Source organism: Ovis canadensis, chromosome X (assembly GCF_042477335.2).
Source record: "Ovis canadensis isolate MfBH-ARS-UI-01 breed Bighorn chromosome X, ARS-UI_OviCan_v2, whole genome shotgun sequence".
NCBI classification, from domain to species: domain Eukaryota; kingdom Metazoa; phylum Chordata; class Mammalia; order Artiodactyla; family Bovidae; genus Ovis; species Ovis canadensis.
The window spans coordinates 29,091,832-29,107,878 of NC_091727.1; positions in this window are offsets into that span (position 1 = coordinate 29,091,832).

The following is a 16,047-nucleotide window of genomic DNA, read 5'->3' on the forward strand; positions in this document are numbered from 1 at the left end:
TTTTCCAGGAAAGGATACTGGAGTGGGTTGCCATTTCCTTCTCCAGGGGATCTTCCCAACCCGGGGATCAAACCCGGGTCTCCTGCACTGCAAGCTGATTCTTTACTGACTGAGCTACAAGGGAAAGTAAGAGCTACAAGGGAAGCCCTAATAAAATAGAAAAAAACTGATTTGGGCTATTTTGCAAATGCTAATAATTATCCAGAGTAGGTAAAAGACTTGATGTATAAAATATACCCAATATCTTACAATAAATTTATCTGGAGAAAACTACTTTTCTTAGGCAGTGAACACATAAGGAATGTGATCTAAGTCTTCCCAAAGAGAAGATTAATAGAAAATAAATTATCTTCATAAAGGGATGAAATAATCCATGAAGCATTACTAACAAACACAGATTCAATTTTAGTGAAAATCTTTGGAAAAATTCCTACAAATCTCATAAGGTCTATACCCAACATAAAGAGAAAAAATTCTAGTCAGCTCCAGCTGTGGCTATTCCTTGTGGTTGTAATAAGTACAGAGTTTTGCTGACCTTTTAAAACATTTAAGTGAGCCAAATCATGTTGTTTAATGGGTTCCACCTGACATTTTGAACTTGTTTAGAGACATAGCAAATTGAGCTATTAATAGCGTGTTGAACTGTGAATTAATATGATCCATCTGAAGTCACTTGAGTTTTTGAGCTTAATCTATTAGAATGGAGAAAAGCAACTTAAAGATTTTGAATAGCATGGACTTAAGAAGTTTGGTAGACTAAACTACCTTAGAACTAATTATGCAAAAATGAAGCATTTACTCAAAGGATCTGTTTAACAGTGCTTACTGTTGCTGTTTTATAAGGCTTTTTTTTTTAAGCATTGTAGTAAAAAAAAAAATTCCCTCACATTGCCAGTAATTTGGAATATTATATAACAAATGTGATAACACACTAAAATTATAATGTGTGTTTATCTGCATACACACATGTGTATTTTGTATATATACACAAACACACTGTGTTTCTAAAAGTACAGCTAGGGTATGGAGATCAAGATGGTGGAATAAAAGGACATGGAGTTCACCCCCTCCCACAAATATATCAAAAATACATCTATGTGTGGAACAATTCTCACAGAATACCCACTGAACCCTGTCTGAAGATGTAATACAACCAAAGATGCAGGAAAGATCACCATGTAACCGGGTAGGGCAAAAGAAAAAAAAAGTTAATTGGGTTGGAACTCGTGCTCCTGGGAGGGACCTGTGAAAGAGGAAAGATTCCCTCACCCTGGGAAACTCCTTCACCAGCTAGGATCTCAGCTGGGACAGAAAGGGAGCTTCAGAAGCTTGGAGAAGAGTGTGGCAGCTGGCTTGGAGTGGGCAGGACAGATGGTCCTTGCCACTTTGCTGCACTTACCAGCCCCAGATACCTGCCTGCTGGTGTGTGTGGTGCCTGGGTGCTAAAACTCTGCCTTTAGTGGACAGACTCAGGAAAGAACTTGGTTTGACTGCATGGAGACAGCCTGAAGGGCCTGGTTTGTGGTATGGACTGCAGGTAGGGGTTTGTACAGAACAGAACACAGACCTGACATAGGAGTCATACCCTTTCCCCTTGCAGTGAAAGTGTGGAGTCCTAACCACCGGATGACCAGGGAAGTTCCTACTGACACATTATGATACTCCCAGTAGATCATCCGGAGAAGGCAATGGCACCCCACTCCAGTACTCTTGCCTGGAAAATACCATGGACGGAGGAGCTTGGTGGGCTGCAGTTCATGGAGTCGCTAAGAGTCGGACATGACTAAGGAGCTTCACTTTCACTTTTCACGTTCATGTATTGGAGAAGGAAATGGCAACCCACTCCAGTGTTATTGCCTGGAGAATCCCAGGGAAAGGGGAGCCTGGTGGGCTGCCGTCTATGGGGTTGCATAGAGTCGGACACGACTGAAGCGACTTAGCAGCAGGAGCAGCAATAGATCATCTTTCCTGGACCAAGAAATTCACAAGAAATAGATATCTGAACAGACCAGTCACTAGAAGTGTAACAGAATCTGTTAAAAAAAAAAAAAAGTCAACGTCTTGATAGCTTTGCTGGGGAATTCTACCAAACATGCACAAAAGAACTTATACCCATCCTTCTCAAACTCTTCCAAAGGTTGAAGAGTCTCCAAAATCATTCTGTGAAGCCACTGTTACCAAAACCAAACAGACTACCAAAAAAATTTATAGGCCAATATCTTTGATGATAAAGAAGTAGAGTGCTGAAGAATTGATGCTTTCTAACTGTAGTGCTGGAGAGGTCTCTTGAGTCCCTTGAATGGCAAGGAGATCAAACCAGTCAATCCTAAAGGAAATCGACCCTGAATACTCTTTGGAAGGACTGATGCTGAAGCTGAAGCTCCAATATTTTGGTCACCTGATGCAAACAGCTGACTCACTGAAAAAGACCCTGATGCTGGGAAAGATTGAAGGCAGGAGGAGAAGGCAGCGACAGAGGATGAGATGGCTGGCTGGCATCACTGATTCAATAGATATGAATTTGAGCAAACTCTGGGAGATGGTGAAGGACAGGGAAACCTGACGTGCTGCAGTCCATGGGGTTGCAAAAAGTTGGGCATGACTTGGATACTGAACAACAACAATAATATCTTTGATGAACATAGATGCAAAAAGTCTCAAGAAAATATTAATGAACCAAATCCAACAACACATAAAAAGGATCATAAGCCATGATTAACTTGGATTCATCCTAGGATCAAAAGCATGGTTCACAATATACAAATCAATGTGCTACACCATATCAACAAAAGACAAAAACAACATGATCATCTCAATAGATGCAGAAAAGCATTTGGTAAAATTCAACATTCATTCATCACATATAGTCTCTCCAAATGGTGTATAGAAGAAAGAACATGTCTGAACACAATAAAAGCTATTTATAACAAACCTACAACCAACATAATACTCCACAGTGAAAAGTTTAAAGCCTTCCCACTGACTTCTGGGACAAAATAATGCTTATTTTTATTCCATCCTCATCCTTCTGTTGAACTCAGTTTGGGAAGTCTTAGCCATAGAAGTAAGACAAGAAAAAAAAATAAAAGGTAAATGTTAAGAAGTAAAGCTATTATTTTACCAGCAGGAGGAGAAAGGGATGACACAGGATGAGATGATTGGATGGCATCACCGACTCAATGGACATGAGTTTGAATGAGCTCCGGGGGTTGGTGATGGACAGGGAAGCCTGGCGAGCTGTACTCCGTGTGATTGCAAAGAGCTGGACATGACTGAATGACTGAACTGAACTGAAAGTTATTGTTATATGCAGAAAACATGATACTCTACATAGAAAACCCCCAAAATGCCACACAAAAACTATTAGAACTGATCTGCAAGGTAGTGGAATACAAGATTAACAAAAAGAAATCCCTTTAATTTCTTTACCTGAACAATGAAATATCAGAAAGAGAAAGAAAAAAAAAATCACCTTTAAAAAAATCACATGGAAAAAGCTACTTAAGAATAATCCTGATCAAGGAGGTGAGAGACAGATAGACAAATATCATATGATATCACCTATTTGTATAATCTAGGAAAATTATAAAAATTAGCTTATTTACAAAATAGAAACCAATTCACAGATATAGAAAACAAACTTATGTTTACCAAAGGGGAAAGGGTTGGGAAATGAAAAACTGGAAGCTGGGAATTAACAGATACACACTACTATATATAAAAAAGACAAACAATAGGGACCTACTGTATAGCACAAGGAACTCTATTCAATATTGTGTAATGACTTATGTGGGAAAAGAGTCTGAAAAGAAGATATGCTTACAACTGAATTACTTTGCCATATACCTGCAAATACCACAATCTTGTAAATCAACTAGAATATTTTTAAGTGATACTAAATGCATGCTGTATATATTACTACACAATGTATGAGATTGGAATTTGGTGGGTTTTTTTTTTCTCCCCTTTGAAATTTTAGCACACTAATACTGGTGAATCTGAGTATATGTTCCTTTAAGGTCTTCTAAGATGAGATTTTTATGCCATATTTTATCTGTCCTTTTAAAAATAGTGAACTTTGCATACTGAGACTTCCATGAAAGCAATTGCGGAAAGCACTTATATAGCTCCACAGTTTTCATTATGGATACGGAGTGGTAAAAAGCAATTCATTCTTGTTACAGCAAGAAAGATGTTTGAACATTATTTTAGCAACTTTTACTTTTGAAACCAAATTCTTAGGGGAAGATGGTCTGCATTTTCCTCCATTTGGATTTGTCCATGTTTGTGAACAAAGACATATATTAATTAAAATGTTTTAAAATACAACTAAGATAAATATGTGAAAGCCCCAATAAAGGACCATGCTTCATCATCATCGTAATTCCCCTTGTCATTGTAAATGTACATATTTACAACAAGGTTGAAACGTATAAACACTCAATTATGTGCCTTGATGTTGGAACTTTGGAAAAATCTAGCTTACTAAAATAAAATCTTGTAAATGGACTGTGATTTAACAAATATATATATATATATATATGTATACAGACACATATAAATATTTCTGTGTTAAGAAAGAGATGGAAGTCATGTTTTAGCTATAAACTCAGAGGTAATATCTTGAATATCTCTATTTCTTTTCCCCCAAATCCATCTCTAGTCATCCCCGCTATAATGTGTACCTTTGGATTAATACCTATAAGGAATGTGTCAGAGCTTCCCTGTCCTGTCTCTTCCAGGTGGGTGTGGTCAGTGAAGAACATCAGAAAGAGTTCATTGAGAGGGAGAATACTGAGTGCAGCATATTTGTTTGTCTGATTCTCTTTCTGTCAGGCAGTTTTTGAAGTGGACTGGTGGTCAGATCCATGATCACAGCTCCTATCAGAAAGCCCTCTCTTCTCAACTCACCCTCCATAACGGTGTTCTGATGTCTGTTCCATACCTTTGCTTTGTTTTGACAATATTGACAATACTGTTTTTAAAAATTAAAGTCCCCTCAGATTTCTTGGTCAAGTGATGCTGTGTGTTTCCTAGAAACAGGAAAATGTCTGGAATCTACTTCTAATTGGTGCTGAAAATCTTGCAGTGACAGTGGGGCTTAATTCCAAATACACTGAGATTTTAAATTTATATCATTTATATATTTATAAAATGTCTACATCCATTCATTTCAATCATAATAAAATACATATCAAGTAGTTGAGTGGTTTTAAAGGAAAACCATTCATTTTACTGATGTTTAAAATGTTATGTGTAGGTCATTTCAAAGTTTGAAATTTATGTGTGGGAATGGGTATGAGCTTTACTAAAGAATTATAGTCTACTTGTAGAATACTTTTAGGTAAATATCAGCATGTTTGAATTGTACACTCTTTAACACTGGCAACATTTCTAGTAGGACAAACATTAAATTGTGCAAGTACTAACTGAAGAAATATAATTATTAATAAAAGCTAAGTGTCTGTTCAGAAATGCATTTTTAGAGACAACAGTTTTGGCTATTGGTCAGGTATGAAGATCAGTGAACTCTTTCCCCAAAAAATGAATAATAAGGCTGGACAGTATCAATTTAGCACTTTGCAAATTGACCAAAGTCATGTAGTCATCTGAGCGGTCATTGATAGCTTTGAGTATAAATTAAAATTGTTTAGTAACATATAGATGAGGGGAAGCAGTGTCTCACTGTGATGAAGAGCTGCATCTCTGGGCTCAGGCGGCCAGGCTCAAAGCCTGACTCTGCCACTTGATTTTGTGATCATGGGCAACTTATTTATCGCTTCAGTTTTCTCATCCATAAGATGGATTCAATTTTAGTACCTTTCCTCATAGGGTTATTATAGGTATGTATATGATATATATTAACCACTTTGACACATGAACATGATAAGCAGAGTAAATGTTAGCTGTTCTTACTTATGTACTTCACCACAATCTCTTACTTGTGAGAAGGGAGAAAAAATCCAGTTTTATAATTATTTAGAATAGTCAAATTATGTGTCAGTGCCAATAAATGGATTTAATCATATATGGTACACATTAAATATTAGAAGGGATGCTCCTGTCCAGTAAATGTATGTATCAGTTCAGTTTAGTCACTCAGTCGTGTCCGACTCTTTGCGACACCATGGATTGCAGCACACCAGACCTCCATGTCCATCACCAACTCCCGGAGTTCACTCAGACTCACGTTCATTGAGTCAGTGATGCCATCCAGCCATCTCATCCTCTGTCATCCCCTTCTCCTGCCCCAATCCCTCCCAGCATCAGAGTCTTTTCCAGTGAGTCAAGTCTTCACATGAGGTGGCCAAAGTACTCGAGTTTCAGCTTTAGCATCATTCCTTCCAAAGATCCCAGGGCCGATCTCCTTTACACCAAGGGACCCATTGGATCTCCTTACAGTCCAAGGGACTCTCAAGAGTCTTCTCCAACACCACAGTTTGAAAGCATCGATTCTTTGGCACTCAGCTTTCTTCACAGTCCAACTCTTGCATCCATACATGACCACTGGAAAAAACAGCCTTGACTAGATGGACCTTTGTTGACAAAGTAATGTCTCTGCTTTTCAATATGCTATCTAGGTTGGTCATAACTTTTCTTCCAAGGAGTAAGTGTCTTTTAATTTCATGACTGCAGTCACCATCTGCAGTCATTTTGGAGCCCCCAAAATAAAGTCTGACACTGTTTCCACTGTTTCCCCATCTATTTCTCATGAAGTGATGGGACCAGATGCCATGATCTTCGTTTTCTGAATGTTGAGCTTTAAGCCAACACGCTGGTAAAGTAATGCTCAAAATTCTCCAGGCTTCAGCAATACGTGAAAAATGTATGTATAGCCCTTGTGCTGTTAAGAGTACATGAACACAGAGCCTATAGGAACCAACTGACATAGGGATGTTAAATAGTATGGCCATGTTAGAAAATAGTGTAAGCTTTGAAAAAGTTAAAAATACATCTTTTATATAACCTAACCTTTCTACTCCTGGGTGTTTACTCATGAGAAATGAAAGCATATGTCCATGCAGTGTTGTCCATGAATGAACAAAGCAGCTTTATTTTGTAATAGCGAAACACTGGAAACAGACCTGATGTTAATGAACAGGTGAGTTGAGTTTTTCAAATGGTGGTTATTCCATATGTGGAATCCAAGTCAGTAATAAAAAGAAAAGAACTATAGACACATTTAAATACATGAGTGAACCTCAAAATGATCATGCTGAGTGAAAGAAGCCATACAGAAAAAGAATACAGGTGGTATGATTCCATTTCTGTGACATTTTTGAAAATGCAAACAAATTTATAGTGAATAACTGCAGATGAGTGGTTATATAAAGACAGTGGAGATAGGATGGAAAGAGAGAGATTACTAAGGAGCTTGAGGAAACTTTTGGATGTGATATACATGCTCATTATTTTTATTATGCTGATGATTTCCTGGATGTATACATAGGCTTCAGTTCAGTTCAGTCATTCAGTCGTGTCCGACTCTTTGCGACCCCATGAACTGCAGCATGCCAGGCCTTCCTGTCCATCACCAATTCCCAGAGTTTACTCAAACTCATGTCCACTGAGTCGGTAATGCATCCAACCATCTCATCCTGTGTTGTCCCTTTCTCCTCCACCTTCAATCTTTCCCAGCATCAGAGTCTTTTCAAATGGGTCAGCTCTTCGCATCAGGTGGCCAAAGTATTGGAGTTTCAGCTTCAACATCAGTCCTTCCAGTGAACACTCAGGACTGATTTCCTTCAGAATGGACTGGTTGGATCTCCTTGCAGTCCAAGGGACTCTCAAGAGTCTTCTTCAACACCACAGTTCAAAAGCATCAATTCTTTGGTGCTCAGCTTTCTTTATAGTCCAATTCTCAAATCCATACATGACTACTGGAAAAACCATAGCCTTGACTAGATGGAAGCATATCAAATTCTACTCATTCAATATGAACAGCCTTTATATTTATATGGCAATTATAGCTTAAGAAATCTGTTTTTAAAAATATATTTCTTCCATAAGCTAAATGGATATAAAAAGTCAACATTTTCTTGAGTTGTTTTATTGCTGGTTTTTAATAGTGAGCTCAATTGGAATTTTCTCTTTAAAATTTAAACTTCAGGTTAGGTTCATTGTAAAAAGATATCCTGCATTCTGTACAAGATTATTTATCCAAAGTAATAGATTATAAACTAGAAAAAGTGATATTTTATATTACAGTATTTTAGTTGAGTGTGTTTTCTCTGTTAGGTATGGATTTCAGCAAGTTCAGTTCATGTAAATAGCTGTTTCTGTGCAGCTTCAATCCCACATGCATATCTACACTGCAGTTCTTTGGAGAGGGGAGAAAGTTATTGAAAATATTATCCTAGAATGACTGATTTTACATACAGTGGTTGAGTTGTAAATTTTTAATTTTTGTGTATATTATAGGGAGACGATTCATTCAAAGGGAGGCATGTGCAAACAGGTATGATAAGGAGCCATTTTTTTTGGTCAGTTTTTGGATAAAATTGGTTAATAATAAGCAAACTTTGCTAGGGTATTTTAACAGAATTCTGAATATTCCATATTTCAGTCTGCCAAATACTAAAGTTATCAGGAATGTAATACTTTGTCATTATGTTAGGTCATCTATGTAAAATAGGCTCCATTTATTCTAAAATGAGAATTACTTTGAAACTTCTAATGCTTAGATATTTAAATGCTATGATTATGCTGTAATGAATATTTAAATCTTTGGAGTCAGACATAGTTGGTGCTAATGCCAATCAAATCTAGGATGACCAAAGAAACCCTGCTTTCATGAATAAGTAATCTTTCTCCCCATGAGTTTTCTGAATAGTCTGAGAACTCATGTGGGAATAGGGTAAACACTATTTGAATGACATTTTATCTAAAAAAGTGAAGCAACCACAGGAGCAGATGTAGTGTATTAAAGTCTGCTTGACCTGTTCACAAGGCTTTGTGAGTTTTGAACTCGAAATAAAATGCTTGCTTTGATTTTAAACTATAGCTAACAATATCAGATTGGTGTCTGAATATATAATGTCTTTATTATTCTTAGGAATTACATATTGGTAATCAAGTATGAATTCTCAAATAATTTAATGGTTGCTATTTTAACTTTATGATGGCAATAATGTTCTTGTACAAATAAGCTTCCTAAGTTTCAAAGGTCAGTATGACATTGCAGCTTTGCCTGTGAAATTTCATAGTAGTCATGTTACTCTATTTTAAAACATTTTCTAAATATCACAGTGAACTGTATGAAATTGTTTAAAATTTGAACTATATTATATAAGTATTCTACTGGTGGTATATGCCAAGATAGTTCAGTTCTAAGGTGTATTATTAAAAGAAAATTTCTCAACAGGATAATTAAAGGTAAGTACTAAGAAAGACCTTATATTAGACTTAAATCTCTACTAATACCAGTGGACTTGTAGTCTCTTTGGGGATTATTCCTGAGGTTTCAGGATAGAGCAGTATCCATTGTTTCTGTAAGGCCTCTCAAATCCATTACCCAAAGACAGGGCAAGAAATATTATCTTCAGAAAGAAGCTCATCTTGGAAACTAGAGCCTTGTGTATCAAAAGTCTTATTCCCGTGGAGGGCAAAATTTCTCCAGTGTAACTCAGAAGAAAATGTAGAAAAGGAAATAACTATTACTGCTAAAAAAAAAAAAACCTTTTAAACAATGATAGGAAATTTTGTGATTTGTACTATTACTAAACTTTGCACATCTCTCATTAAATTTTAATATTTATTACACATCTAAGTAGTGTGCCAGAGGAAAAGATATCCAAATATTTATAGATATTAAACAGACCTGCATTTCTTGATCATTTTATTATTCAGTGGATAGAGGAAGTGGTCATTAGACATGTATATAACTGCTAATCATACAGAGTAGATTACAATAAGTGCTATGCATTTATTACTATTTACTAATTCAGTAACTATTTATAGTCTGGCTCCATTGGTGGGAAGATCAAAATGCCTAAGGTGTGATTCTTGGTCTCAAAGAGCTCAGAGTGTAATGTGAAAGATAAGCACACCAGTATAGAAGAAAAAATCGATACTGTCACAGGGAATGTAGGCATACAGCATTGGTATCCTGGTCTCTTCAGAACAGGTGTTCTTACGAAACTTCTTTCTAGAGGTTTTCACTGTTGTATAGGGTGTGTTTGCAAAATAGAGTGCAATAGACGGAGTAATTCAAAATGTGCCACCTTTTTCCATTATTGTTGCTCTTTCAGAGAAACCTGTGTAGATATTTAGCCCAATAGGATCAAATGGGTAAAAGCACCATAAATAAATTTAATATATTTCATCTTGAATTTTGTAAACATTTGGAAATCTAGAACAGCATTTAGATACTGTTCAAAATAATTAAAAGTGAAATAGTTTAAATGTCATCATAGGTTGAATTTCTATACAAGTAAGAGGCTTTATACTTATATCCATACAGAAAAGAAGCAGAATGTATATTTCAGTGATTGTCCTTTCAGTGTGCCAATGTATCATTTTCTTGAGGTTTTTACATACCAAGTATTCAAACATTGTATGTATATGTTATATAACATCAGTATAGTAGCTGTAATGCATTTCAAGCTTGAAGCCAGGTGTATGGACTTAATTGTGATATTTGAAAAATCTTTTTAAACAGAATAATATATAAACATATATGCACATACATATATTATATATGTATTTCCAATAGATGTCTGAAAGTTATATATCCTACAGTCATATGTTATTTCACAAGAACAGACAGTGAATTGCAAGTAAGGAAAAGTATTTTATTTTATTATTTTTAAAAATTAAGGCTTTGGATTGTATTTAATAGTAAATCAATGCTTCACTTTTTTCCTTTACTTTGAACATTTGTATTGAATGGATATAACTCTTTCCTATAAACTGTGACCACATATGATTCAGTGTGAAAATGTTAGAAGTGAATTGAATAATGAAAAAAAGTATAGAATTTCTCTTAAAATGTACTAGGACATTTTAAGAGAAAAGAAAACATGGAAGAAACATTCTGAATGAGTGGTGACTCACTCCCACACATTGCATATTGCCTCCATGAATTAATTGAAGGTGGATTTATGTGTCCACAGACTCCTTCTGTAGACTAAAAATGACAGTCAAGTCTCTACTTGCTTACAGTAAATGATTCTCTCTCAAAAACCTTTAACCATATGAATATCACCAATGCAAAAATAGGATCCAGGTGAATCAAAGAGTTCTTTCTTTGATGCTTTAGGAACTAGACATTACTATAGAAACAAGGGACTTTAGTCTATAAGGTTTTAATACCTCGGCTCTATTTACCATTGCAACAGAGGTTTACAAAAGGAGTCCTAAAGGCTTTGTTTGGATTTTCTAGAGCTTCAGCACAGTCATGGTGGATGTCAAAGTGAAGGAACCTTAAGTCCACGCAGGAGAAAAAAACAATAAGCCAGACTTTAAATAGAATCGCTGTTCATTGAGGATGACCATCACCGCATGCATGTAATGGACAATTTTGGATGTTTCCAGAATATAATATTTATAGAGGGTTTCAGTTTTCTGTGACATAATATTATTTAGAAGATCTACACTGATCATATCATCAGTGATGGTAGGTATGTAGCCTATTTTCAGAACAGTTGATATGCCTAAAAAATATATTGAATCTCCTTTCTGCTAATTATGATCCTATTGATCATCCAAGTCACTAATTTTCCTTGACACTCATTACATTCCATTTTCTCAATGCAAAATTGTCTATATCTGTATGGACATATCATTTATTATTGTTTTATAATAAAATAATAAAATATTCATTTGTATGATCATGGATATCATTAAATCTGACTCAGTTCTCAGTATAATTTCCCCTTTCACCACCTCCAATTCATGATTATCAACATTTGCATTGAAATTTTCTGATTAAAGGAAATTCACACTGTGCTAATTTCCAAATTTCAACTCTGATTATCTCTCTATTTTCCTGTAGCAGCTGATCTGTGTCTTCTGTTTTGTTGCTTTATGGATCAAACAAGTTTTGTATATGATGTCTACTAATGTTTAAGTTCATTCAACTAATCACTACTCAGTGGGCTTACATATTAATCTACCGATACACTGTTTATTCATGCATTCACAAATACATTTGGAAAGCCTACCATATTCAAAGAATTATACAGAGAACTTGAGAAATAGAAATGAATATTTGGTCTAGTTATCCCAAAGACTGCAAAGTGTAGAGAGGAGAGAAGATAATTAAGCAGGTAATTATAAAATAATGTGATTGATGCAGTAATATGCTTCTTCATGGAATGTTGTGGAAACATTGGGGAAGAGTATCTTATCCTGGTGTGTTAGGAGAAGCTTCATGAGTAATCAAAAGGTGACTCTTAAAAGACAAGCGAGTGTTGGCCAGGTAAGAAGAACATTCTGAGATGAAGGGACTTGAGCAGACACAGTGGGGGAAGAGCAGCATTGTGCTTGCAGGGAATTATTAAAATTTAGTAGTTGCACATCTTAAAGCATAAGGCATTTGATATCAAGGTAGACTTAGAGTTAGGCAAGGGTCAAATCATGGAATGACTTTTAAATCATGTTCAAGAACTTGGACTTCACCTGTGGGTGATTGTTAACCACTGAAGAGTTTTAAGCAGGAGAGTGATTTGGTCAGATTTATATTTTAGTTGAATCTACTGGCTCTATGTCACAAGGATATGTGGAATAGTCCAGAGAAACAGGGATGGCCTTGAGTATTTGGACTCTAGGAATTATTATGTGAAAACAGAACTAGATCAAGTACAAAAGACCATATGTTGCCCCAGATCCGTGATTCAGAAAGTAGATTGCCAGGTGCTAGGGAGAGTGTGGAATGGGGGATGACTGCTAATTGGTTCAGGGTTTCTTTATGTGGTAATGAAAATATTCTGTAATTTGAATTGTGAATATACTACAAGTTGTGAATATACTAAAGAGCAGTGATTGTACAATTCACAGGAGTTAATTTTATGGTGTGTGATTTATGTCCCAAAAGAGCTGGCATTAAAAAAGTCCTTAGTGGTGAATGAAAAATAGAGAGAGATGGAAATATATAAGAAGACTTACAAGTTTCTTGTTTTGGTGACCAGGGTGATGCTTGTGCTACCAATATAATAAAGGCTTCCAGACAAGGGGAGATTATTGGATGGGAGTGGTAATGAAATTGGGGGTAGGTGATGTTAATTTCAGATGTAGAGAGTTTGAGGTCTGTTTAGCATTCTCTTGTACCTAAAATTGTGGTTGGTCTACTCCATAGATATAAATTTGGTAAGACTTATCCTAAGGTTTCAGTGGCTCCCAATTTTTCTGCTTCCATATATTCCAGAAGTGCAACAGAATTTCATGCATCCCTCTTGGCATTTCCATTTCAGAAATAGGCTGTACTAGAATCTACCATGTGGAGAATTATAGTTTAAACAGGGCTGCCTGTCAGAGATGTGTTCCATAGGGAATTTCTGGCCATGCTTCCCATGTTCCTCATTGGAAATTATTGATATCAATGATGGTCGAAACCATGAGGTTAGGTACCATCGCCTAGAGTTTTATGTCAAGTGAGGAGAACATTTAATGGTCAGAAAAAGAAGTGTAGTACAAAAATGCTCACATAGAGAATGAAAACCAACTGGAGGAAAAATACTTAGAAGATCTTGTTTTAAAATTATTTATTTACTAAATGAATAAATAAGGAAATGAGTGTAATTTCCAGGAAACTAATGAAAGAATTTTAGCAGTGATAGAATGATCAAGTATTTTATAATTAAGAGAGAGGTTCAGTAAGATAAAATTGAAGCATATCCATTGGATTTGATGATTAGGGAGGGATTAGGTGGCCTTAGTAAAGCTGAATTTCAGGGATGACTAGGACATAGCCAGGAGGAGGGGAAGACAATGGGTGTGGACTATACTCCTAGGAAATGTGGGTGGTAAAGGAGAGAGGGATTGAGAATTTAGGAGGGTTCTGAAGGAAGTTTTAATACAACATTTTCAATATCAAGTAATTCTCATAAATAAGATTTCCTGTGATACTATTCAGGAATCATATTTAACCAATTTTTAACTCTTCTGTGATACCAGAATTAGACTGCCACCAAATTTCTGATCATTTCTTTTCTTAATTAATGTAATATAGAAGTCTTTAAGGGGCCATCCATTCAAAATGTCATCCATCTATGTATTCTATTTAACCCTGTACTTGGAGGTTAAATTCACGTATCAGTCTTTTTTTTTTTTTTTTTTGGTAGAATTGACTGATAAAACCTGGGACTTTAGTGATGTCATATCTGTAAGAGACATGTCAGAAATTGATGACATTTCCATTGTTAGTAATTCTGTGATGTTCTGTTTTATTCATCCCATTCGATTTTCTTGGTAAATCTCTGCTTTAAATCATAGAAATAAAAGTTCCACAGGTATTTGTTACACAAGCTATACATATTCATATTTTAAAACATTTCATTATACACTGTTGAAGCACATATTTCTATCAATACCAGCATGTCTGTCATTGAAAGCTATCCCCTTTCCTTTTCTTATTTCCTACTTTCTTCTTTGATTCTTCCCTGGATCCCCTTTTATTTTCTCTATCATTCAAAAATGTAAACCAGTTTCATTCAGTGTCCTCCTTGCCTGTGACTGAAAGCAGGGGGTTGTCTTTCTTTCGTAAAACAGTAAAACAACACCAACAAGTTTTATTTAAACATTTCGTTTTACTTTAAGAATGGAGAATTCTAGAATGAGGATCTATTGTTCCTATTTTTTTTCAATACCTGTATGCTGACTCCTTCACCCATTGCCCACAACTGTTCATTAAACTGTGTTTTTGAAATGCAAAAATCCTTTTATTATCAGTCTAGTGGCATTTGATAGATCATTATACCTAAAATTCAGGCCGAAGATGGTTAATCACTCCTTTTTCCACTTCTTGGCCTCCTTTCTAAAATTTCTTCCCTGCAGGATGTCCTGATTCTTTCTTTGCATTCCACTGTCACATCCACCCGCTCCTTCAGTGGTCCTTTCCATTGTGTAAACAGTGAAACAGTGTAAACAGTGTTTGTGTAAACAACACAGCTGCTTTTTGTGCTATTCTTTATCCCTGTTCACTCCCACCTTGCTCAAGACACTTATCACCCTCTCTGTGTCACCAATTTTGCAATGTAGATCACTCTCTAATCTTTGCCTCCTTCTAGACCCTGTCTGCTCACTCTGACTTTGACTTGAATACTTATCTTTCCTACTGTAACTTTAAATTTGATATGTTTCAAGCTGTATTTGATAGATAAATAGATTTCTTGCTCAGTAGAGAGGTAGCCTCAACACATGTCATAATATGAACCAAGAAAATATCATTTCAAATACAGAATTTAATTGATCAGGATATAGAAAAGCCTCAGCTTGATGCTCTATGGTGACCTTGATGGATGGGTTGGGGTTGGGTGGGAAGGAGATCCAAGATGAAGAGGATATATGTGTACGTATGACTTACTCACTTTGTTGTACAGCAGAAGCTAACACAACATTGTAAAGCAACTATACCCCAATAAATTTAAAAACTGGTTTTGTTAAAAAAAAAGTGAACATTGAGAAAATAAAAATTCTTTTGAAATTCTCTTATGTCATTCCAAACATTGCCCAAAATGGTTTTGACGTGCACATCAGCCACAATGATATTGTGTTTATCATTGTGCATTTTGAGTTATCAGAGCCATAATAGAGGTAATTAGTCTGGAAATCCCATATTGCAATTAAAAAACAAAAATCCAAATTTCTTCTTTGAAAGTCTTATGCTTAAACCTGCCATTATTCTTCTCACCTAACACCCAAAACTGCACCTCATTTGATTATTTGTTTCCTGATTGAGCAGTAATGTAATGCACAATCTTGTTTAAACAAGTATTACAAGACAGAGTAGATTATATTTAAGCATTTATCACAAACCTTTAGGCTTTATAGGAATAGCAGAGTACTGTTGATTTTAATGTGTCACATTGTCATCATTCTTCTGATTTA